General features: G+C 44.1%; 1 pseudogene; it reads left to right on the top strand.

Moving 5' to 3' along the window:
* On the top strand, window positions 1-22,145 carry LOC134396986 (zinc finger protein 91-like; annotated as a pseudogene).
* Window positions 22,146-26,438: the final 4,293 nt, after the last annotated feature.

The raw sequence follows: 26,438 nt of genomic DNA, 5'->3' as shown, positions 1-26,438 counted from the left end.
ATGGGCGACCAGCTTCGCGATGCTTTGCCCCTGACCCGACCTGATTCCGCCTTTGGCGGAGGTGAATCAGGCTGCTCGGCTATCGCTTCTACGAAGCGAAGCAAAGCACAGCCCTACCTGTAACCTCCACAAGGCAGGAGGATCACATGGGATGACCAGGCCCTGAAGTGTAATGAATCTGGAGGGTTTCCTCCACTTGCTGGGGGAGTTTTGTGCAGTGTCCTTTATGGCCTAGGGCTCTCGATACGATTGCTCCAAAATACACTTCCATAAATTGAAAAGCTTTGCCACCTTCACATTTTTCTAAGGAGCTGAAGGCAATGAAACAATTGGTTTGACGCCAAAAATTCAAGGAAGAAAACACTCCGAAGACCTGTCTAAACACTGATAAAAGCCCGTTGATGAACTTATTCTGTGACACTGATGGCTGCCAACCAATCTTAATTTGCTGCCATAATTGCATCTGCATAATGTTGAAGACATTACAGATATTATCTTAATGGTCCCCATGGAGGAGAGGAGAGTAAGGCATATTCAGAAGACAGCTCTGGAGAGCTTGCTTTCCATTTTAAGATATAACTGGACATTGAAAATAACCATTAGGGTTGAAATCCCACTTTCCAGTTCCCAGTTAAATGATCAGCTAGGAGAAAAGGGCAGATTTTAAGTGTATTTTATTTTTTAATGTATTTTATGTTGTTCATTTATTCTCTGAGCTACTTTATATGAGATCTTCCAAAAAAATGAAAGCATTGTATAGCAGTCTAGTTCTCAGTTCTATTGATCATCGGGATATTTAATATGTTTGGAAGGATCTGCCTCACTAACGATTTTTTTATATATATCGTGTGAATCAAATCAGCAACCGTTTGTTTTGTTCCAAGATTTCAAGACGATTTCTGTGTTTATACTTGCAGGTGATCACAGGGAGAACAAGAAAAATGGCCTATACCAGAGGAGGGAAACTGAAACTGAAGAGAAGAGGGGGGAAAAATCCATTTCTTTTGAAGGATCAGACATCTGTGAAACTCCAATCCTGGAAGCAACAAGAAAAAAGAACATTCACAATAGGAAGACACAGAGGAAAAGCTCTCCGTACATAAAGGCTCAGAAGATTCATCTTAGCAAATATCAAAGATTTCAATACTTAGAGTGTGAAAAACAATTCAGTTTTAACACACAACTTAAGTTGCATCAAAGAATTCACTCTGGGGAGAAGACCAATAAATGCTTCGAGTGCAGAAAGGGCTTTGCTTACAGCACAAGCCTTAAGCTGCATCAACGGATGCACACTGGGGAGAAGCCGTATAAATGCTTAGAGTGTGGAGAAAGCTTTGCTCGGAGCACACACCTTAAGCAGCATCAAAGAATTCACACTGGGGAGAAGCCCTATAAATGCTTTGAGTGCGGAAAGAGCTTTGCTCAGAGCACAAGCCTTAAGCGGCATCAACGAATTCACACTGGGGAGAAGCCCTATAAATGCTTAGAGTGTGGAAAGAGCTTTGCTCAGAGCACACAGCTTAAGCGGCATCAAAGAATTCACACTGGGGAGAAGCCCTATAAATGCTTAGAGTGTGGAAAGAGCTTTGCTCGGAGCACGCACCTTAAGGAGCATCGGAGAATTCACACTGGGGAGAAGCCCTATAAATGCTTAGAGTGTGGGAAGAGCTTTGCTCTGAGCATGCAACTTAAGAAGCATCAAAGAATTCACACTGGGGAAAAGCCTTATAAATGCTTAGAATGCAGTAAGAGCCTTGCTTCCAGCACAAACCTTAAGCAGCATCAACGAATTCACACTGGGGAGAAGCCCTATAAATGCTTAGAATGTGGGAAGAGCTTTGCTGACAACAGAAGCCTTAAGCATCATCAAGAAATTCACACTGGGGAGAAGCCTAGTGCAGAGAAAGCTTTGCTGACAGCAGAAGCCTTAAGCAGCATCAAAGAATTCACACTGGGGAGAAGACTTATAAATGCTTAGAATGTCGGAAGAGCTTTGCTTACAGCACAAGCCTTCAGCTGCATCAACGGATACACACTAGGGAGAAGCCGTATAAATGCTTTGAGTGTGGAAAGAGCTTTGCTCGGAGCATGTACCTTAAGCAGCATCGAATATTTCACACTGGGGAGAAGCCCTATAAATGCTTAGAGTGCGGAAAGAGCTTTGCTCGGAGCATGCAATAATTAAAATTTATTTTGAAAGTTCACAAGCTTTGTTTCAAATAAAACATTTAAAAACCTTTTTGAAACCTTTCATCCAGTCCTTTCACCCATTCACATATGCGCTTTCCTTTCTCTCACACAATCACTCTTGAGCTTTCTTTATTATCAGTATTGATTAATATACATCAACTATGTGCACACCACACTACAAAGACACCACTCTCTACCCTGAGCTTCAAATTCTCCAGACCCAAGTACTCTAAGCACAGAGAGCCCTAAGGACTCTAAGAGTACCTAAAAAGTCTCTCACAATCCCCTCAGTCCTTCCCATATATATCACTCCTCCCCCTCAGGCCAACATTCTAAAAACCACAGACTTACAAACAGCAGACGTACATTTGGGAACTGACTTGTGGGGTGTAACACCACAGTCACATGTCTTATTTTACAGCACACATTTAAGATAAATCTGTTCTATATAACGTCTTAATGTTAAAATCACTGAAATTAAGAACAAGTGAGACATTCAATGTATCTGAAATTAACTTCACTCACTCCTGCTTTTGTAGGTTTTGCTGTACTTTGAAGCTTTTGCTATACTCTGTGTGTTACATTCTCCCCTTCCCTCAAATACCTTTTCTGACTGTATCTTCACTCATTGCAAGCTGTTGTTGTTAACAGGGTTTGCTACTGGCTGGCCAGATGGCTGGCTTTTGTGAGTTTCAATTTTTTAAAAAAACCTTGTGTATAATTGTCACAAGTTTCTCTACTCTAACATTAGGGTGGGTGTTGTGGCAGGGCAAACACTACTTTGCCCATTCACACTTCTCACTTATATACATTAGCTTCTCAAGGCTTGTGTGTTGGCACCACTTCGCACATCCAGACTTAGAGCTCCTGTCTACTTCCTGCAAAAACATGCGACTCTGAGACCCTCTTCCTAATGCCCTGCATTTCATGCCAACACCATGGGGCTAAGTTACAATAGATGTCTCTGGGTTGTCTGTGCAGCCTCTGTTGTCTCTCACTCTAAGTCATTGCAGGCAAACCAAAGCCTCCAGCCTCGAACAATCTCTCTCCCCCCCCCCCCCACCAAAGTCTCCCAATGCTCCAGCTAGGCTGCACACTTGTGGCTTGGGATATTGCTTATTGCAGGTTATTGCTTGGTCATGTCTGGTGACTCTTACATCATCATCATCATCATCATCATTATTATATCCTGCCTTTTGCCCAATACTTTAATAACCTCTGTAACCAGCCGCCTCCATCTCTTCTCCTCCTGCACAACTTTGATGCACTCTTAAAACAGTGTGTGGCAAGCCAGCCTCAGGGCCAAGCTACAGGTGCGTCTGGGTTGCTTTCAGCCTCTCTCTGTCTTATGTCAGCCAGCCAACATCTCCACACTCAAATAATCCCCCACCCACCTCTCTGCCAAAGTCTCCCAATGGTCCAGCCAGGCTGTGCACTTGTACCCTGTGGCTGGGGGTAGGGCAACAGCTTATGGCTTGGTTGTATCTGGTAACTCTTGTTTTTTTAAAAAAACTCCACCGCCAGCCACCTCTGCCTGCACCAAAACTGGACTCTGAGTCACTCTTTAAAAGGCTCTGTGTGGTACAGCATCTTCTCAGGACTCAGCTACAGCCATCTCTGAGTTGCGTCTTCAGTTTAACTCTGTCTCTAAGAGATATGCCAGCCAGCCAAAGCCACAAATCTATCTATTTTTCTCTGGTGTGCACTTCAAATGTTCTGCATTGCATCCCAGCAGTGCAGTCAGAGCCTAGCTCACAAGTGTACAAAGTGAAGTGGAAGGGAAGTGGTAGCAAAGCAAAGCAATGATATGCCAGGTTCCAACATTCGCAGCAACAGGGCATCCGCAAAGAAGAGAGCCTCTCTCTCGGCTGGCACCTTACTGTTGGTCGTGAGAGTTTTTCTCTAAAGATGGCCCTTCATCACCCATGATGTGGAAATTTGAGAAAAAGGCCTCTGGCCCATTCTGTTTTACCCTGTGGGCGGCTTTGACTGACCTCTCCTTTCCCACATCTTGATTTGTGCATGCCTTGCCTCTGCTGAGCTCCAGGTACCTGACTGCACACCAAATCTACAACAGGAAAGATGCCCTGCTTGCCCAGAGGTTTTACCTAAAGACTGGAGATCCCCTTAATGCCAAGGGCTGAAACTTCTCAATGTGCAACACCCCAAAGAGGAGGTTTGACAACCTGAGTTTGAAGGATATGGCTCCAGCAGTTTCAAAACACAATTATTTAAAAACTTTGAACTTTTAAAAAAAATCCTAAAAAAAAAGGATAAAAAGATCTGATTCAAACTTGGCATGGCTAAGTCTCTCCTTGAGCTATCATAGTGCCAACTTTCAGCCCTTTATCTTTAAAAATGTCATTATTAAAAAATAATTTTAAAACCTCAAACTTTTTTTAAAAATCCTAAACCTCAATGGATGAACAGAACTGTTTCAAACTTGGCAAAGCTAAAGCTCTTGTTAAGAGCAATCATGGTGCCAAGTTTCATCTCTTTATCTTTTAAAATAACATTTTTTTTAAAAAAATTAAATCCTCAAATTTTAAAAAACTTTTAAAAATCAATGAATGAACAGATCTGTTTCAAATTTGGTATGGATAAAGCTCTACTGAAAAGCTACCATGGTACCAACTTTCAGCTGTTTATCTTTAAAAATTATGGTTTTAAAAATAATAATTTTAAAACCTCAATTTTTAAAAAATTCCTAAACAATCAATGGGTGAAAGGATCTGTTTCAAATTTGGTGTGGCTAAAGCTCTACCTAAATCCTATTATGGTGTGAAGTTTCGTCTCTTTATCTTTAAAAATGATGATTTTAAAAATAATTTAAAAAACTCAATTTTTAAAGAATTCCTAAAAAATCAATGGATGAACGGATCTGATTCAAATTTGGCATTACTAAAGCCCTTCCTATGAGCTACCATCGTTCCAATTTTCATGTCTTTAGCTTAAAAAATGATGGAGTTATAAGCATTTTTGTTAATTCCCAATAGAGCTGCCCTTTTAGAAAAAAAATCTGGATTTCCCCTCCCCCATCCGGATTTGTCAAACCCCCCCCCCCGGACAAATCCAGGCAAATCCGGTCATATGGTCACCCTACTAGTATGTAGTAGGCTGCATCATTTGAAACGAGTGCAAGGGGTATTGGGATATGTTGCTCTAATATTCACAACCTTATTTTAGTTATTGCCAGACTGGGCTTCTGGCCAATAATCTTATAACAGAGTTTTTGCAGCGGTTTCCAGCACAGTCAGCACAGATACAGATTAAGACAGAGACTTTCAGTAGGTTTAAAGAAACCTTTACTGGCATATAAAATATAATTTAGTTATGGCAATCACAAATACAAATACTTACATACGGTCAGTCAAAACAGCTCTGATACATGGAGTGATACAGTGATACAATGATCTCCGATACATGTACATGGGAATACAATCCTTTTATAGGCTAACTGTACAATTACGCAACTGCTTGCAATCCCTTAATTGAAACAATCAAGTCACCAATTATTCAATCATGACATCAATGTCCAGGTGCAACATTGACCTTTAAGTTTTCTGCTGAGTCTTCTGATTCCTCCAGCTCCTCAGCAATTAGTAAATCCCTGGAAACATAACCAGGATCCATTCCAGGATCCAACAAGGGGATCAAAAGAGAGACTGAGGCTTTAGCTAGACCTAAGATTTATCCCGAGATTTTCCCGGGGACATCCCTGCCTGCTCCCAGGATATCCTGTGTGTCGTTTACATGAAAAGGGATGATCCCGGCATAAACCTTAGGTCTAGCTAAGGCCTAACACGGGGATTCACAACTGGGTTTGCTTCAGACAATTCCAGCTTACTCCTACATTTGAAATCTCTTACAACTGCAAGGCAATTATTCTGGGATTGTACAGTGGAATACCTGCCACGGCTGAAGCCTTTGAAGTTCCCAACTCTCTGACCCTTCCATCCTTCTCCTCTTGGATCTGTATGAGTAAGCAGCACCAAAGGCCTGGGCCACAGCCTGGACAATGTTGTAAATGATGTAGCTGTCGAGAGATAGGATTCCGTCAATCTTGTTTTGGGGCGGGGACGCCCATTTTTCCTTCTCTGTGCATCTGGTCCAGCCTTTCACAGACAACGCTGACATTGCATAGTTTGAATCGGAACACTTAAATGCTTCCTCCCAAATCTCTTGGGCAGCATAAAAACTCTTTCGAGTGTCAACATATTCTACCTCTTTTTTGGTCTGGATAAAGAAGGAAAACATTCCATGAATGTGCTTTAAAATAAAATCATTGTTCCTTAATTCAAAGGAGATGTCCCACAAAGCCGTTGTGACCCAGACCTTCCCTGCAACGGATTTAAAAAACCTTTCAATCACTCTTTGTATGAAGAATATTCCCTTTATGGAGATATTGCTCTCTGCGTAGAAAATAAACACGTTGAGTTGTTTCCACCTCCTAAATAAATTGAGTTGTATGTCATATTTCTTCAGTCCTTTGACGACTTCTGAGAAAACGACGCAAATCCCGTTCCTGATGAGCTCAGGGGTCAAGTTGCTCAAAAACCTCTCTCCAGAGTCAGTGTCTGGGGCGACGAGACCAACCGACGTTCATTTGAAATGCAGAAGCAGTTTGACGATCCCCAAATACTGCATCCCATCTTTGGGAACCATCCGGTAGAAAAAAGGGAACTGTATTCGATCATTCAGAACATGAGAAACAAATGCGTAAGTGACCTGGCAAAGAAAGGAAGATAATAATAATAATAATATCTGGATCGAGGTGGGGAACATAGAAAATATTATAAAATACATAAAACGGATTAAAACATATAGAAACTAATGCATTATTAAAATAACAGCCTGCTGGACATCTTAAAATTTGACTGGGTAGGCCTTCCAGAAGAGATCAGTCTTTATTGCTTTTTTCCAGTGGTTTGTTTTGTTTCAGACCAAAGCAAACCACTGAATTTGCTTTGGTCTGAAACAAAGCAAACCACTGGACAAAAGCATTAAACTTGTTAACTGTAAAATTTATTTATTTTATTTATTTATTTTATTACATTTATATACCGCTGCATAGCTGAAGCTCTCTGGGCGGTTTATAGAAGTTAAAAACAGTGAACATTAAAAACAAGTACAGAAAATTTAAAACCATCAAGAACATAAAAACAACAATATCCTTTTTAAAACAACTATTCTGGGGTCAAGTTAGGGCAAACAAACTCAGCAAATGTTGTTCACTGCCTGGGAAAAAAGAAATATCTTGAGCTGGCACTGAAAAGATAGCAATGTTGGCACCAGGCAAGCCTCATGGGGGAGATCATTCCACAGTCGGGGGGCCACCACCAAAAAGGCCCTTTCCCTTGTTGCCATCCTCTGAGCTTCCCTTGGAGCAGGCACTCAGAGGAGGACCTTAGGTGTTGAGTGCAGTACTGGAGTACAACTGTAAAAGATACAGGAGCCCTGTCCTCCTTTTCACAGGGTCACCCTACTTAACCTCTCTCTTTTCAGAGCATCTAGTCATGTTTAGAGTTCTGAAGGGCACCAGGTTGGGGAAGGCTGTTCTGCAGCAAGGGCAAGCGGAAGGATGCGGGGCTCTCATACCGGAGGCTGCGTTACGCACTCAAAGGGGAAATGGATGTGGGTCCCACAAAGACCTCAGGAGCAGATGGGGCGGCGATGCTGCTGGGGGGATAAAAGACACCCCCCCCATGGAAAAGCCCCCTTCCCAGGTCCATGTCTTTGCCATGAGCCTCCGCGGCTCTCAAATGTTGCCTCCACCAAAGGGTTAAAGAGGCGGAGAGGGGGCTGGGTCCTAGAGCCAAGGCTGGATGAGGCCCCTCCCTTCCGGCCCCCCCTTCCTTCCCCCCCACTGCAAAGGATCCTGGGATTCTCCCCCTGCTTCTGCCAGCCTCCTGCGTCCGCAGCCTGCAGCCTCTTTTCCCCAGCAACGGAACCGGTGAGTGCAGATTGCAAGGAGGTCCCCGTGGGTAGGGGGCAGAGGAAAGAGCCCCCCCAGGGCAGCCAAGGGCCGGGGGGCAGGTCCAGGGCAGGGGCTGGGTGGGGAGAGAGACAGAGCCCCCCTGCCCCCCAGGGGACTAACCCACTTGGGGCCCCTCCAGGAGACCTCCCCCCCCCCCCGCCTTGCACCTCCTTCCCTCCCCATAACTAGGGGATCGCGAAAGGGAAGGCTGGAGAAGGGGGGGTTGTCTGGGAGGGACACAAGAGGAAAGGTCCCAGGTGGGGAGGAGGAATGCCCCCCCTATGGGCAAAAGGCTGCCCTGGTGTCCTGTTTGCATTGCATTTTTTGTTTTGTTTCCTCTCCCTGATTCAAACCTAGTGAATAAGTAAAATTAACAAGTCACTTTGGTCACGAGGCCTTCGAAATAAAACCTGGGGCGCTTTTGTTTGTTAAGAAGGGAGCCTGCTGTTGGTTTTAGTAGGTCCCTCTTTGATGTATTAAGTGAGTCCGAAATTCACATCCTGAGAACGGGGAGAAATCGCTGTGACTGTGGTGCAATTTTGGGGTTCAAGTGCTGGGAGCAGAGAGGGCATAGAAAAGGGATTTTCACCAGGTGATCCATGTATGCAAATGATAGCCGCTGAAATTCCCTTTTCAATACAACTGTTAAAGATAGTAGAGTTGGAAGGGGCCTAAAAGGCCATCAAGTCCAACCCCCTGCTCAATGCAGGAATCCACCCTAAAGCATCCCTAACAGATGGCTGTCCAGCTGCCTCTTGAAGGCCTCTAGTGTTGGAGAGCCCACAACCTCCCAAGGTCACTGGTTTCATTGTCGTACTGGAATACAACTGTTAAAGATACAAGAGCCCTGTCCTCATTTTAATAGGGTCACCCTAAATCATTCATCTCTTAAGGCTTCCTTTGTGGCATATTTCATGTGTTTAACAAGCTGAAAAAGTATTCAGTGTTTTCTTGCTTAACTTTTAAAATAAACGTTCACACTGTGGTTACACACACTCTCTCTTTCTCGTTAGGGCAGAGTCAGAACTTCATTTTCAACCACAAATCTGGTTCCTTTGGGACGGGGATCACGGAGCCCCCTTTGAGACAGGTGCTGGCTCTTATGAACAAGGCGGTCTGTTCTTCTCAGCTGCACCCTGTCGAGGAATTCAATCAAATAGGTATGTGGGCTTCCCCTGAGCCCACCCTGTGCGAATATAATTGCTTTGCGCCTATTCTCTAGAAATCAAAGTATCTACGCTTCCGCAGTAACTGGAAAATGTATTAAGGTTGCGACCATGAGACCAAGTCTTGTGAAGGGTATTGAAACTAGGGGTGTGCACGGACCCCGCGATCTGCCCTGCAGGCCGATCCAAAAATTTTGGATTGGCCCGCTCCGCACTGCCCTTACTCCGTTCCTCTTTGCCGCGGAGCTCTGGCTCCGAATCGGAGCTCCGCAGAAGAAGGGAGTGGCGCCAGGTAAGGCCCCCCTCCTTCCTCTCCCTTACCTGCAGAGACCAAGGGGGAGGTGGGCCTTACCTGTGTCCGTCCGCGGTCCCACGGCTTCTTCAATTGAGCCTGTGGCTCAACCAGGAAGTCTGGGCCGCAAGTGCGGCCTAGACTTCCTGGTTGAGCCGCAGGCTCAAATGAAGAAGCCGAGGGACCACGGACGGACGCAGGTAAGGGAGAGGAGGGGGGGTTACCGGGCCCTGCCTCTGTCACCGCATGGGCGACAGTGACAGCGGCAGGGCCTAGTAAACCCCACTTACCTTTCCGGCGGAGCTCCGGATCGAGGCGAAGGATCCGCCTTCACCTCGATCCTCTTCGCCACGCTGCGTCGGCCCCCCAGTCCGCTTCGCCTCCGCCTTAAGGGTAGGCGAAGCCCACTGCTCCGCTCCTGCTTCTCCGGTTCGAGGAGAAGCGGAGCACATCCCTAATTGAAACACTACTTTCACAAGATTGTGTGCCTGCTAGGACTGTTAGAGGGTGTTGTGGCTTGCTTTAGAAACAGCTAACCGTGAAATGAACAGATGGGCACAAGTTTCTCAGTAATAATTGACGTGTTGTTTTTCTGTCCTTGAAAAGATTGCACTCTGCACATGCGTAAAATCCTTGCTTATAACTGGCTGAGCAGCTTACCTGTTACTGTTTTATGATTGTATGGAGCGGTTCTGGCTTGTTTCGAAGGGGACTGACCCTATAAGGAGGTTAAGGCTTTCCTCGACACCCCCTCGAAATATCAGCACTGAAGTTTGGGCCTGTGGCCTACCTTGCCAGGCTGGTTATTATTATTATTGTTATTATTTATTTATATAGCACCATCAATGTACATGGTGCTGTTTACAAGAATCAAATTATTGAGGAAGGCACATGGGCCTTTTTGCGAGAGGGGTGGGGTGGGTGGGTTTCAGCCATCCTTCGGCAGAATGATCAGTCAAGCAGCCATCCGGCTCCGTTACCAGGTTTGGCCAAGGCAGCCGGTAGGCCAAGGCTGTTCCTCAGGGTTGTTAATCTCTGCAGCTGAAGGTGGGAACCTTCTCACGGGGAACCCTGGTGTGCCTCCTTCACACTCTCCGTTTTAATTCCTCCAGCGCAGTCCCTGCCTCAAAGGAGAAATTGGCAGCCGAGGAAGGAGACTGTTTCGAGTCCTGGTGGGAGTAGAAGAGAGTGAAGATGGAAGAGCAAAGCTTTGTTGGACCTGAGGCAGGAAACATCCAGGGAGGGAGCAGTGCAGAGCCCTGGGAAGGAAGAGTGCAGGAGGACCAGCCTGGGAGCAAAACCTGCTCAGACACGGAGCGGCAGGGCTTCAGGGACTTCTGCTACCATGAGGCCATGGGGCCCCGAGATGTTTGCAGCCAATTTCACCACTTTTGCCGCCAGTGGCTGAAGCCAGAAAGGAACACGAAAGCTGAGATGCTGGACCTGGTGGTCCTGGAGCAGTTTCTGACTGTCCTGCCCCCGGAGGTGGAGAGCTGGGTGAGAGAGTGTGGAGCAGAGACCAGTTCCCAGGCGGTGGCCCTGGCAGAAGGCTTCCTCCTGAGCCAGGCTGAAGACAAAGAGCAGGTGAGAGCATTTCATCCTGGTGACTAACAGGGACTGTGTTCTTAATACTTCCCTCAACTTCTTTTTGCACGTCCTCTAAGGAAGGGATGCCCCAAATTCCAATGGTCCAACCCCCAAGTATAGTTGTTCTTCATGTGTAGAGCAGGCCCTCGTTAAATTAACAGTACGTCGTTAAAATATGCAATTCCCTACCAGAGGATGCAGGGATGGCCATGAATTTCGATGGTTTAAAATGGGGGTTAGAACAAATTCTTGGAGGAGAAGGCTATGAATGGCTACTAGCCTAGATGGCTATATCCTACCTCCTGTATCCTAAGCAGTATGTCTGTGTACACCAGTTGCTGGGGAACATGGGCTGGAAGGTGCTGTGACACTCATGTCCTGCTTGTGAGTTCATAGTCAACAGCTGATGGACCACTGTGGGGAGAGAATCCTGGAGTAGATGGACCCTTTTTCTGATCCAGAATGGCTCTTCTCATGTTCTTGTGATCACAGGAGAACTGAATGGGTTTATGAAGTTCTGGGGAAGGAGGGGATCCTTCTTCAGCCAGTGGCAGAGTCTCCTCCCAACAGAACAGGACTAGTGTTTGTAGACACCAAACTGGGAATGTCTGGGAAGTTCTGCCTTTCCTCCTGCCTGGTTTTTGGAGTGTGTTAAAGCACTCTGCTTATGCCAGGGTTGATATCTTAGCCCCCTGACAAAGACACGTCGCTGTGTGTCTTGGATGGTAGATCAACTTTACAATGAGACCTGAAAGGTAAAGCGATTGGGAAACGCTGCCCTTGGCCTTGACCTGAGCCGTTTCTTTCCTTCTCTAATCCCTCTGCTCTGCCTGGGATCCTCCCTCCTGCTCCAGGTCCAGGGGATGTTGGCCAGAGCACCCACAGATTTCCCTGAGGCAGAGAAGGCTCCACCGGGCATCACACAGAGGCCGCTGGACAGGTGGATCTTGCAGGAGGGGGACGGAGGACCCTCCTCACTGGGTAAGGATTAGTGGACGTATTTCCTCATGGTCTCCCTCCCTCTATTACACCTGAGGTGCATGAGCTGCCTTAACGTTCTCCTTGAGCCTGATTTTCCTGGGGGAGATACTCAAAAAGGAAATGTTGTTTAGTAATGTGGTTCGAGGGTATCAGACCCACTGTGGCCTGATTGCCAGAGTGGGACTTACACACTCAACAACTAAGGTCCTCCTCCAGGCGCCTACTCAGAAGGAAGATCGGAGGATGACAACAAGGGAGAGGCCTTCTCTGTGGTGGCCCCCCAACTGTGGAACAATCTCCCCAATGAGGTTCATCTGCCGCCGACATTGTTATCTTTTCAGTGCCAGGTCGAGCAATATGAAATCAGCAATATGAAATTAGCCTGGGTCTGTTTTTTTAGCGTCCTAGTTTTAAAACTTGTTACAGTAGTTTTATATGTATGTGTATATTGTATGTTTTTGTGGTTTTTAATAGTTGCAAATTATTTTTAAGTGCTTTTATGTTATGTTAACTGCCCAGAGAGCTTCGGCTGTGGGATGGTAAACAAATGCAATCAATCAATCAATAAACACTGATTCCAATAAAACAATGAAAATGGGAATGCTCAAGAACGTTAACTTTACTTCTCAACTTCCCACCTTCTTTGCCTTCCTCACAGGGAGCGGAAAAACCTGCAGGGGAAGTGAACTGATACTCTGGGATCCTTCTAGGCCTCCTTGGCTTGGTGGTGGAGTTGAAGCGGTTTCTGCACAGCCTGGGCAGGTAGGGGAGTCCTGGGGGCCTCCGTCTCCTGCGCATCTCTTTGGTCCTGGAAGAACCTGCCCCTTTAGCCTTTGCTCTTCTCCAAGATGGCTGCTAGGAAGGCCTTGAATGTCACTCATGAAGCTCTGGCATTCAAAAAGAGGACCTCACCAGCCTTGTCGTCAAGGATTGCTACATAATGCTTAAAGAGATCATCATTTTTTCTGCTGCTTTCAGGTTCCGGTGACTTTTGAGGAGGTGGCCGTGCATTTCTCGGAGGAGGAGTGGGCTCTGCTTGATCCAGTCCAAAGGACTCTGTACACAGAAGTCATGGGGGAGATTCGTGGGATCCTGGCTTCTCTGGGTAAGGAATGGGGTTCCTCTGAGTAAGGCTCTCCAGCTGCCTCTTAAACACCTCTAGTGTGGGAGAGCCCACAACCTCCACTCCGGGAGGATCGAGAAGAGATCCTGGCCCTCCTCTGCGTGACAACCTTTCACGTATTTGAAGAGTGCTATCATGTCTGCCTTCACTCTTCTCCAGGCCAAACATGCCCAGTTCTTTAAGTCTCTCTTCATAGGGTTTGTTTCCAGACCCCTGATCATCCTCGTTGCCCTCCACTGAACTTCCTCCAGCTTGTCTGCATCCTTCTTGAAGTGGGGTGCCCAGAAGTGGACACAATTCTCAAGATGAGGCCTAACCAATGCTGAATAACCAGTTCTTCACACAATTTGGAAGCTCTACTTCTTTTAATGCAGCCCAGAATAGCATTTGCTTTTTTTGCAGCGACATCACACTGTTGCTCATATTCAGCTTCTGATCTACAACAATTCCAAGTTTCTTCTTGCTTGTAGTATCTCTATTAAATCTAATTCTGTTCTATTCAGCCCAGCACGCCAGCCTATCAAGATCACTTTGAAACTTGTTTCTGACTTGCAGGATATTAGCTATCCCACACAAATTTGTGTCATCTGCAAATTTGATGGTAATAATAATAATAATTTTATTTCTTACCCGACTCCTCACTCTGATCGAGGCAGGGAACAACATCAAGGCAGGGAACGACATTCCTTGCATCTCCTCGTCCAAATCATTAACAATTATGAGAGCTCTGGGTTCTCGTCCTCACTCGGCCATGGAAACCCATTGGGTGACTTTGGGCCAGTCACATGCTCTCAGCCCGACCTACCTAACAGGGTTGTTGTGAGGATAACACCACCTTGAGTTCCTTGGAGGAAAAAAGGACAATATAAATGTAATAAATAAATACAAATAAAAATGTTGAAGAGCACTAGGCCCAGGACTGAGCCCTGCAGAACCCCGCTCATTACCTCCCCCCAGTTTGAGAAGGTACCATTGAGAAGCACTCTTTGAGTCCGATTCTGTAGCCAACTGAATCCACCTAATAGTTGCTCTGTCTAGCCCACTTTTAGCTAGTTTTTAAAGTCAGAATATCATGTGGTACTTTGTCATAAGCTTTGCTGAAGTCAAGGTATATTGTGTCCACAACATTCCCACAGTCCACAAAGGAGGTTACCCGATCGAAAAATGAGATCAAATTCACCTGGCAGGATTTGTTCCTGACAAATCCATGTTGGCTCCTAGTAATCGCTGCATTGATTTCAAGGTGTTTACAGATTGACTTCTTTAGAATCTGCTCCAGAATTTTCCCAGGGATGGATGTTTACTTAACACTGTTTATTTATGTAGATGTTACATAGATATTATAATTCCAATCTATAAAAGAGGTGCTAGGAATGACCCAGCAAACGATAGACCAATTAGTCTTCTGAATACCATTAGTGAATTATACGCAAGACATCTGTGTACAAAACTGTGCGACGGGATGGAGGAAGAAAGCATACTTGAGGATGAACAAGCAGGATTCATGACAGGCAGATCTACTTTTGACCACTGCCTAATTCTGCAGCATTCGGCAGAAAAATACACCCGTAGCAGTAGCTCCTGGCTATATGCAGCCTTTGTAGATTTTAAAGTGGCATTCGACTCGATCCCAAGATCCAATTTATGGGGAAAACTTAAAAACACCACAATTGATAAACGCCTACTACGGTTGATGGCTAAATTGTATAGTAACACAAGCCTTAGAGTAAGATTTAACAGAGAAGGTTAGCTCTCCAACCCAATTGCAGCCAATAATGGGGTCAAGCAAGGATGCGTTCTGGCCCCACATCTGTTTAACATATAGAGAAACTCCTTGATCCAAGGGCTCCAAGCTTTAGATATACAGAACCCAAAAATAGCAACTAAAAGACTACCCATACTGCTGTATGCAGACGACGCAGTCCTTCTCTACTTGTCTCAAATAGGCCTTAGAAGAGCCCTAAAGGCCCTTGCCCTACATTGTGAGGACCAATTACACTAAATTGAATTACACTAAAAATTACACTAAATCAAAGATTATGAGATTTGCCAATAGCAAAAATATCCACAGATGGTATATAGATAAAAATGAGATAGAACAATTCTCTTGTTTTAAATATCTAGGTGTCGTTTTCCAAGCTTCTAGAAGGAAAACGGCACAGATCAACTCTACCTCCTCATGTGCCAAGAAAAGTTCAGCAGCAATTCTGAGTTTCTTTCGTATACGAGGAGGAAATTTTATTCCAGCTGCAATTAAACTGTTTGTGGCAAAATCGAGAGCGCAGCTCTTGTATGGAGAAATGATGCACCTATGGGCTCTCTACAGAACATCTACTAGCCATAGGTTTAGAAAAAGCCAAAGACCTTGTTAAGCAGCGTATTTGGGATATTGAACTGCAGAACGATCTAAGCCAAATCCTATATATTTACCGTTCTCCTCAAGATATACAGGGCGTTGGCCCTGCGGCCTATCTGAGCTCCCTTACATATTATAAATACAGGAGGGCGTTTACTAGGGCTCGCTGTAATGCTCTCCCTTCCAAGTTCACAGAAGGCAGATATCAAGGAATTCCAGTCCCCCAAAGGTTATGCCCATGTGATTCAGGTGAGATGGAGACATCCTCTCATGTGCTTTTACACTGCTCATTCTACTCAGAGGCCCGGTCAGGCTTAATCCATTCTCTACTACAGGACTTTCCAGGTAACACCGAAGAATATTTATACCATGTTCCTCCTTGCCAATATATTTTTTTAAAAATTTTTATTGATTTTTTCAAATAATACAACTTGACATAACATACAACTAAACAACAAATACAATCAAATACACAACAAATTACTTGAGTATATAAATGTTAACCACTTGTTATTCATAAACAACTCCACCTACTCTAACTAGTGCACCCCCATCCCATCGGTTTCACTCCTGCTTCCAAAATTTTAACACCTCTTCTGGTGGTGGTCTTCCACTTCCCTTAGAAAACACAAAAGTCAGGAACTGTTTCCATATCACCTCAAATTCATTTGTCTTTGCTATACCTCTTCTTACTTTAATATTACATGTCAATTTATCATTAATAGCAAAATCCCAAACTTCATTATACCATAAATCAATATGATAATCACCTTGACTCTTCCAATTCCTAGCTACAATTAACCTCGCTGCAGTCAGCAAATTTGTTATCAATTCCTTCTTTTCCTTGTTACACTTTAAATCTCCAAATAGTGAGAGTAATGCCACTCTTGGTGTCATCTCTATCTTCATTCCCACTATTTCTTCAATCTCATTAAACACCATCTTCCAAAATTTCTGCACAAATTTACATTCCCACCACATGTGTAAATACGTTCCCTTTCCCCCACAACCTCTCCAACAATTTGCTGAGTGCTGCGTGTTTATTTTATTTAATCTAACCGGCGTTAAGTACCACCTCCAAATGATTTTGTAATAATTCTCTTTTATTCTCACTGACATATACCTCAACACACTTTGTCTCCATAATCCATCCCAACTCTGTTGCCCTATTTGTTCCTTCAGGTCTGTCTCCCATACCATCTTTCCTGAACTTCCCATCTCCCCTTCCCCGAGCAATATTCTATATATTTCACTCATTAATCCTTTTATTGGTTTATTTTCTCCCTTATCAATTTCTTTTTTAATAATTAATTCCTCAAACTTCGTTAACTCTCTGCCTTCCCCATTATCTCTTATCCAGTTTTTCGTCCACTGTTCCAGTTGTCTATAATTTAACCATATTAACTTCTTTTCTTTTAACACCTCTTGTAATTCCTCTCTCGTTTTCATCCCAATCAGCCATTCCCTTAATTTCATTTTATTTTTCTCTAATAAAATTTTATTCAAACTATTCTTTAAATTCTCGGGGAAATTCTTTAACATTACTACCGGTGATAGAGGGGAGTTGTTCGGGAGCAACTCATCTTTATATCTACTCCAAATTTCCCAGTGACTCCGTAAGAGGGGATTACCTATACTTATACCCCAATTTCCACCCTTAAAAAATATATTTTCCAATTTCAGGTCTATGTTAATTTTACTTACTTCTTCCATCCAATCTAAATTTCCTACTCCTAAAATTGCTTCTACTACATGTCTTAACCTATTAGTTACGTAATTTAATTTAATGTTTGGGAGTCCTAAACCTTCCTTTTTTGACTTTGATACCATCTATTTTTATTTAATCTTGCTTTCTTATCCCCATTGCAATAATTATTTATTATATTCTGCCAACTTTTTAACTCCATTTCCGAAATTTTTATTGGAAGCATCCTAAAGACAAAACTTATCTTTGCTAAAATTTTCATTTTTATTAATGCTATTCTTCCAAACCATGATAAATTCAATCTTTTATATTTTGCCAATTTATCCATGACCCCTTTCTTCAATCTATTTAAATTCTCCTTCTCTAAATTCTCTAAATTTTTTGTGATATTAATTCCCAAATATTTAATCTGTTCTTTAGGTCTCATTTCCATTCTCTTTCTTTCCAACTCTTTCATTTCCTTTTTAGAATAATTAAATAGCATTAAGTCAGATTTTAACCAATTTATTCTTAAACCAGTAATTTCTTCAAATCCCTTCAGATGCTGTTTAATTCTTCCTAATTTTTCACCCATATTTTTGACAGTTAACAATGTGTCTTCTGCAAATATATTCAATTTCATCTCTTTATCCCTTCCTATCCCTTCTATTTCCTTATCTTCTCTTATTACATTTGCCAATAACTCCATAACCAAAACAAATAGGACTCGCGAGAGTGGGCAACCCTGTCGTGTTCCTCTGGACAGTTGTATTTTATCTGTGAATCCATCATTTACCACCACTGAGGCCGTATTATGGGAGTATAATTGTTCTATTATAGCTTTAAATTTATTACTAAATCCCATTCTGTTTATTACCATCACACAATCAAAGGCCTTAAATATATCCAACGCTAATATCCCTGCTTTAATCTTTAAATCCTTTACCTCATGCATTACATTTAAAACTCTTCCAACTAAATTATGCATCTGTCTTCCTGCTACAAACCCACATTGATCTTCCCCTATATAATTAAATATAAATTTATTCATCTGTTTCGCTAAAATAGTTGAGAAGATTTTTGCATCCTGATTTTTTAATGAAATCGGTCTGTAAGAATCTGGAACAGTCAAATCTTTATCCAACTTTGGAAGTAATATTATTAATGATTGTTCCCAAGATTCTGGAATCTTTTCTCCATCTAGTATTGCATTATATAATTTTAATAACTTTGGTACTAAGAGTGACTTAAAATTTTTATAATATTCTGTTCCTAACCCATCCACACCAGGAGATTTACCTGCCTTCAAATTTTCTATAGCTACTTCAATTTCACATTTGTCTCGGACCATAATAAAGTGATTGATTGATTGCATTGATTTCAAGGTGTTTACAGATTGACTTCTTTATAATCTGCTCCAGAATTTTTATAGGGATGGATGTCAGACTGACTGGTCTGTAGTTCCCAGGTTCCTCCTTTTTGCCCTTTTTGAAGATAGGGACAACGTTATTATTTATTTATTTATTTATTTATTTATATAGCAGCATCAATGTACATGGTGCTGTACAGAGTAAAACAATAAAATAGCAAAACCCTGCCACATAGGCTTACATTCTAATAGAAGTTGTCCGGCACCTCACCCGTCTTCCATGATTTTGCAAAGATAATAGACAAAGGTTCTGAGAGTTTTTCCGCTAGCTCATTCATTACACTGGGATGCAGTTCATCAGGCCCTGGAGATTTGAACACATTCAAGGAAATTAGGTGTTCTTTGACCATTTGTTTATCAATCTCAAACTGCAATCCTGCCCCCTCAACTTCTGCTTCACTTTTTCCAGGGGGGTCATAGACCCGCTTTTGGGAGAGGACTGAGGCAAAGTAGGAATTGAGCACTTCAGCCTCTTCTTTGTCATCTGTTATCAATTTGCCTTTTGTGGAGCCACATGGGTTTCTTCTGTAGTATATAGACATCAAAGATCATGTGCTTTATATAGAGTCTGGCTTCCTCCATATATTATTGGGAAGACTATTAATAGCCACTATTAGATCTGTTCTCTGTGTTAAGCTGCAGGAGCCTTCATCCATTTTCCCTTCCAAGGTTACATCTCCCTCCCCTGTAGGATTCAGTTGAGAGCCCTCCTGATGAAGTTCTTCATGCTGTGGCCAAACACATTCTTTCCAGCCCTTGAGAGGTGCAACCGTCCCTTGCCATCAGTCCATCCAACAAGAAGCACAAATGGGCGACCTGCTTCGTGATGCTTTGCCCCTGACCCAACCTGGTTCCGCCTTTGGCGGAGGTGAATCAGGCTGCTCTGCTATCGCTTCTACGAAGCGAAGCGGAGCACAGCCCTACCTGTAACCTCCACAGGGCAGGAGGATCACATGGGATGACCAGGCCCTGGAGGCTAATGAATCCATAGGGTTTCCTGTGCTTGCTGGGGGAGTTTTGTGCAGTGTCCTTTATGGGCCTTGGGCTCTTGATATGATTGCTCCAAAATACACTTCCATAAATTGAAAAGCTTTGCCACCTTCACATTTTTCTAAGGAGCTGAAGGCAATGAAACAATTCGTTTGACACCAAAACTTCAAGGAGGAAAACGCTCCGAAGACGTGTCTAAACACTGATAAAAGCCCATTGATGAACTTATTCTGTGGCACTGATGGCTGCGAACCAATCTTACTTTGCTGCCATAATTGCAGCTGCATAATTTTGAAGACATTACAGATATTATCTTAATGGCCTCCATGGATGAGAAGAGAGTAAGGCATATTCAGAAGACAGCTCTGGACAGCATGCTTTCCATTTTAAGATATAACTGGACATTGAAAATAACCATTAGGGTTGAAATCCCACTTTCCAGTTCCCAGTTAAATTATCAGCTAGGAGAAAATGGCAGATTTTAAGTGTATTTTATTTTTACAGTATTTGATGTTGTTCATTTATTCTCTGAGCTACTTTATATGAGATATTCCAAAAAAATGAAAGCATTGTATAGCAGTCTAGTTCTCAGTTCTATTGATCACCGGGACATTTAATATGTTTGGAAGGATCTGTCTCACTAACGATTTTTTTATATATATCCTGTGAATCAAATCAGCAACGGCTTGTTTTGTTCCAAGATTTCAAGACGATTTCTGTGTTTATACTTGCAGGTGATCACAGGGAGAACAAGAAAAATGGCCTATACCAGAGGAGGAAAACTGAAATTGAAGAGAAGGAAAACAAATCCATTTCTTTTGAAGGATCAGACATCTGTGAAACTCCAATCCTGGAAGTAACAAGAAAAAATAACAGTCACAATAGGAAGACACAGAGGAAAAGCTCTCGGTACATAAAGGCTCAGAAGATTCATCTTAGTAAATATCGAAGATTTCAATACTTAGAGTGTGAAAAACAATTCAGTTTCAACACACAACTTAAGTTGCATCAAAGAATTCACACTGGGGAGAAGCCCTATAAATGCTTCGAGTGCAGAAAGAGCTTTGCTCGGAGAGCACACCTTAAGCGGCATCAAAGAATTCACACTGGGGAGAAGCCCTATAAATGCTTAGAGTGTGGAAAGAGCTTTGCTCGGAGAGCACACCTTAAGCGGCATCAAAGAATTCACACTGGGGAGAAGCCCTATAAATGCTTAGAGTGTGGAAAGAGCTTTGCTTACAGCACACGCCTTAAGAGGCATGAAAGAATTCACACTGGGGAGAAGCCCTATAAATGCTTAGAGTGCGGGAAGAGCTTTGCTCAGAGCGCACACCTTAAGCTGCATCAAGGAATTCACACTGGGGAGAAGCCCTATAAATGCTTAGAATGTGGGAAGAGCTTTGCTTACAGCAAAAACCTTAAGCTGCATCAAAGAATACACACTGGGGAGAAGCCCTATAAATGCTTAGAGTGTGGAAAGAGCTTTGCTTACAGCACAAGCCTTAAGCCGCATGAAAGAATTCACACTGGGGAGAAGCCCTATAAATGCTTAGAGTGCGGGAAGAGCTTTGCTCAGAGCGCACACTTTAAGCTGCATCAAGGAATTCACACTGTGGAGAAGCCCTATAAATGCTTAGAATGTGGGAAGAGCTTTGTTCTGAGCACACACCTTAAGCAGCATCAAAGAATTCACACTGGGGAGAAGCCGTATAAATGCTTAGAATGCGGGAAGAGCTTTGCTTGCAGCACAAGCCTTAAGCGGCATCAAAGAATACACACTGGGGAGAAGCCCTATAAATGTTTAGAGTGTGGAGAAAGCTTTGCTCAGAGAGTACACCTTAATTGGCATCAAGTAATTCACACTGGGGAGAAGCCCTATAAATGCTTAGAATGCGGGAAGAGCTTGGCTGACAGCTCAAGCCTTAAGCAGCATGAAAGAATTCACACTGGGGAGAAGCCCTACAAATGCTTTGAGTGTGGAAAGAGCTTTGCTTACTGCACACGCCTTATGCGGCATCAACTAATTCACACTGGGGAGAAGCCCTATAAATGCTTTGAGTGCGGGAAGAGCTTTATTCAGAGCATGCACCTTAAGCTGCATCAAAGTATTCACACTGGGGAGAAGCCCTATAAATGCTTAGAGTGCGGGAAGAGCTTTGCTAGCAGCGCAAGACTTAAGCGGCATCAGGGAATTCACACTGGGGAGAAGCCATATGAATGCTTAGAGTGTGGAAAGAGCTTTGTTCAGAGCTCAACCCTTAAGGGGCATCAAAGAGTTCACACTGGGGGAAGCCCTATAAATGCTTAGAGTGCGGAGAGAGCTTTGCACAAAGCTCAACCCTTAAGCGGCATCAAAAAATTCACACTGGGGAGAAGCCCTATAAATGCTTAGTGTAGCATTTATATCATAGAATAGTAGAGTTGGAAGGGGCTTATAAGGCCATCTAGTCCAAACCCCTGCTCAATGCAGGAATCCCCCCTAAAGCATCCCTGACAGATGGCTGTGCAGCTGCCTCTTGAATGACTCTAGTGTGGGACAGCCCACAACCTTCCAGGGTAACTGGTTTCATTGTCGTACTGCTCTAAAAGGAAGTTTTTCCTGATGTCTAGCCGGAATCTGCCTTCCTGAAACTTGAGCCCATTATTCTGTGTCCTGCATCCTGGAATGATCGAGAAGAAATCCTGGCCCTCCTCTGTGTGACCGCCTTTCAAGTCATTGAGGAGTGCTATCCTATGTCCCCTCAATCTTCTTCTCCAGGCTAAACATGCCCAGTTCTTTCAGTCTCTCCTCATAGGGCTTTGTTTCCAGACCCCTGATCATCCTCTGAACATTAGGGTGACCATGTTTTGGAAACCAAAAAGGGGGACAACGTGGTCAGCCCCCAAGGGTGTGCCCACCTGAATATAGCCTTGGTCACTTCCATAACACAGGCTCTGAACACCAGGCCTGGCCGCGGCTACTCCCTGCTCAAGCTAAGCATCACTGCTTGATATGCCTGAGGCGAAGGACAAACACCGCCTTTCTCCAAACTATGTGGAGAAAGGGGTTAAATGGAGAAGGATTTCAATAATAAATTAGAACACTTTATGTGCTGAGGTGAATTGTTGTCAGAGTGAGTGCTAGATGTATAAACTTCAGATGATAAATGCCAAACAGACATGTAGGATTTTTGTGGTAGTTAAAACGAAATAATTAAAATTAATTTTGCAAGTTCACAAGCTTTGTTTCAAATAAAACATTTAAAAATCTTTTTGAAACCTTTCATCCAATCCTTTCACCCGTTCACATATGCGCTTTCCTTTCTCTCACACTATCACTCTTGAGCTTTATTTATTATCAGTATTGATTAACATACATCTACTATGTGCACACCACACCCAAAGACACCACTCTCTACCTTGAACCTCAAATTCTCCAGACCCAAGTATTCTAAACAGAGAGCTAAAGCACATAGAGCCCTAACGACTCTAAGAGTACCTAAAAAGTCTCTCACAACCCCTCAGTCCTTCCCTTATATATCACGCCTCCCCCTCCTCAGACATTCTAGCTCCACCCCCTCAGGCCAACATTCTAAAAACCACAGACTTACAAACTGCCACAGTCACATGTCTGGTTTTACAGCACACATTTTAGATAAATCTTCTATATAACATCTTAATGTTAAAATCACTGAAATTAAGAACAAGTGAGACATTCAATGTATCTGAAATTAACTTTACTCACTCCTACTTTTGTAGGTTTTGCTGTACTTTGAAGCTTTTGCTATACTCTGTGTGTTACATTCTCCCCTTCCCTCAAATACCTTTTCTGGCTGTATCTTCACTCTGCAAGCTGCTGTTATTGTTAACAGGGTTTGCTACTGGCTGGCTGGCTGGCTGTCTTTTTAAAGTTTCAATTTTTTAAAAAAGCTTGTGTATAATTGTCACAAGTTTCTCTACTCTAACATTAGGGTGGGTGTTGTGGCAGTGAACACTACTTTGTCCATTCACACTTCTCACTTATATACATTAGCTTCTCAAGGCTTGTGTGTTGGCACCACTTCACACATCCAGACTTAGAGCTCCTGTCTACTTCCTGCACAAACATGCGACTCTGAGACCCTCTTCCTAATGCCCTGCATTTCATGCCAACACCATGGGGCTAAGTTACAATAGATGTCTCTGGGTTGTCTGTGCAGCCTCTGTTGTCTCTCACTCTAAGTCATTGCAGGCAAACCAAAGCCTCCAGCCTCGAACAATCTCTCTCCCCCCCCCCCCCCAAAGTCTCCCAATGCTCCAGCTAGGCTGCACACTTCTGGCTTGGGATATTGCTTATTGCAGGTTATTGCTTGGTCATGTCTGGTGACTCTTACATCATCATCATCATCATCATCATTATTATTATATCCTGCCTTTTGCCCAATACTTTAAAAACCTCTGTAACCAGCCGCCTCCACTTCCTTGCCTCCTGCACAACTTTGATGCACTCTTAAAACACTGTATGGCAAGCCAGCCTCAGAGCCAAGTTACAGGTGCAACTAGGTTGCTTTCAGCCTCTCTCTGCCTTATGCCAGCCAGCCATCATCTCCACCCTCAAATAATCCCCAACCCACCTTTCTTTTTCAAAGTCTCCCAATGGTCCAGCCAGGCTGTGCACTTGTACCCTGTGGCTGGGGGTAGGGCAGCAGCTTATGGCTTGGTTGTATCTGGTAACTCTTTTTTTTTTAAAAAAAAAATTCCACCGAGACACTCTTTAAAAGGCTCTGCGTGGTACAGCAGCCTCTCAGGGCTCAGCTACAGCCATCTCTGAGTTGTGGCTTCAGTCTAACTCTGTCTCTAAGAGATATGCCAGCCAGCCAAAGCCACAAATCTATCTATTTTTCTCTGGTGTGCACTTCAAATGTACAAAATTCCCTAGTTTTACCCTACCCAGTGCCTGCTTACCCTACCCTGTGCCTGTTTGCATTCTCTTCCCCTCCTTATTGTTTTATTATAATTTTATTAGAATGTAAGCCTATGCGGCAGGGTCTTGCTATTTACTGTTTTACTCTGTACAGCACCATGTACATTGATGGTGCTATATAAATAAATAATAAAATAATAATAATAACTGTTAAAGATACAGGAGCCCTGTCCTCCTTTTCACAGGGTCACCCTACTTAACCTCTCTCTTTTTAGAGCATCTGTTCATGTTTAGAGTTCTGAAGGGTGCCAGGTTGGGGAATGCTGTTCTGCAGCAAGGGCAGGCAGAAGGATGGAGGGCTCTCATGCCGGAGGCTGCTTTACGCACTCAAAGGGGAAACGCCTGTGGATCCCACAAAGACCCCAGGAGCAGATGGGGCTGCGATGCTGCTGGGGGGATAAAAGACACCACACACACACCCCGCCCCCATGGAAAAGCCCGCTTCCCAGGTCCATGTCTCTGCCAGGAGCCTCTGCGGCTCTCTAGTGCTGCCTCCATGCAAGGGTTAAAGAGGCGGAGAGGGGGCTGGGTCCTAGAGCTAAGGCTGGAAGAGGCCCCTCCTTTCCCACCCCACACTTCCTCCCCGCCCCCCATTGCAAAGGAGCCTGGGATTCTCCCCCTGCTCCTGTTAGCCTCGTCTGTCCGCTTCCTGCAGCTTCTTTTCCCCTGCAAAGGAACCAGTGAGTGCAGATTGCAAGGGGGTCCCAGGGGGGAGGGGGCAGAGGAAAGAGCCCCCCAGGACAGCCAAGGGCAGGGGGGCAGGTCCGGGGCAGGGGGTGGGTGGGGAGAGAGACAGAGGCCCCCCCAGCCCCCCCCCCAGGGGATGGACCCACTTGGCGCCCCTCGCCTTGCACCTCTTTCCCTCCCCATAACTAGGGAATCGCGGAAGGGAAGGCTGGAGAAGGGAGGGTGTCTGGGAGGGACACAAGAGGAAAGGTCCAGGGTGGGGAGGAGGAATGTCCCACCTGTGGGCAAAAGGCTGCCCTGGTCTCCTGTTTGCATTGCATTTTTGTTTTGTTTCCCCTCCCTGATTTAAAGCTAGAGAATAAGTAAAATTAACAGGTCACTTTGGCCACGAGGCCTTCGAAATAAAACCTGGGGCGCTTTTGTTGATTAAGAAGGGAGCCTGCTGTTGGTTTTAGTATGTCCCTCTTTGATGTATTAAGTGAGCCCGAAATTCACATCCTGAGAGTGGGGAGAAATTGTTGTTACTCTGGTGCAATTTGGGGGTTCAAGTGCTGGGAGCAGAGATGGCATAGAAAAGGGAATTTCACCAGGTGATCCATGTATGCAAATGATAGCCGCTGAAATTCCCTTTTCAGTACAACTGTTAAAGACAGAGTTGGAAGGGGCCTAAAAGGCCATGAAGTCCAACCCCCTGCTCAATGCAGGAATCCACCCTAAAGCATCCCTGACTGGTGGTTGTACAGCTGCCTCTTGAAGGCCTCTAGTGTGGGACAGCCCACAACCTCCATAGGTCACTGGTTCCATTGTGGTACTTGAGTACAACTGTAAAAGATAGAATCATAGAATAGCAGAGTTGGAAGTGACCTACAAGGCCATCTAGTCCAACCCCCTGCTCAATGCAGGAATCCACCCTAAAGCTGCCCTGACAGATGGTTGTCCAGCTGCCTCTTGAATGCCTCTAGTGTGGGAGAGCCCACAACCTCCCTAGGTAACTGATTCCACCGTCGCACTGCTCTAACAGTCAGGAAGTTTTT

Source organism: Elgaria multicarinata, chromosome 3 (assembly GCF_023053635.1).
Source record: "Elgaria multicarinata webbii isolate HBS135686 ecotype San Diego chromosome 3, rElgMul1.1.pri, whole genome shotgun sequence".
In the NCBI taxonomy this organism is placed as follows: domain Eukaryota; kingdom Metazoa; phylum Chordata; class Lepidosauria; order Squamata; family Anguidae; genus Elgaria; species Elgaria multicarinata.
This window is presented reverse-complemented; position numbering and strand designations above follow the sequence as displayed.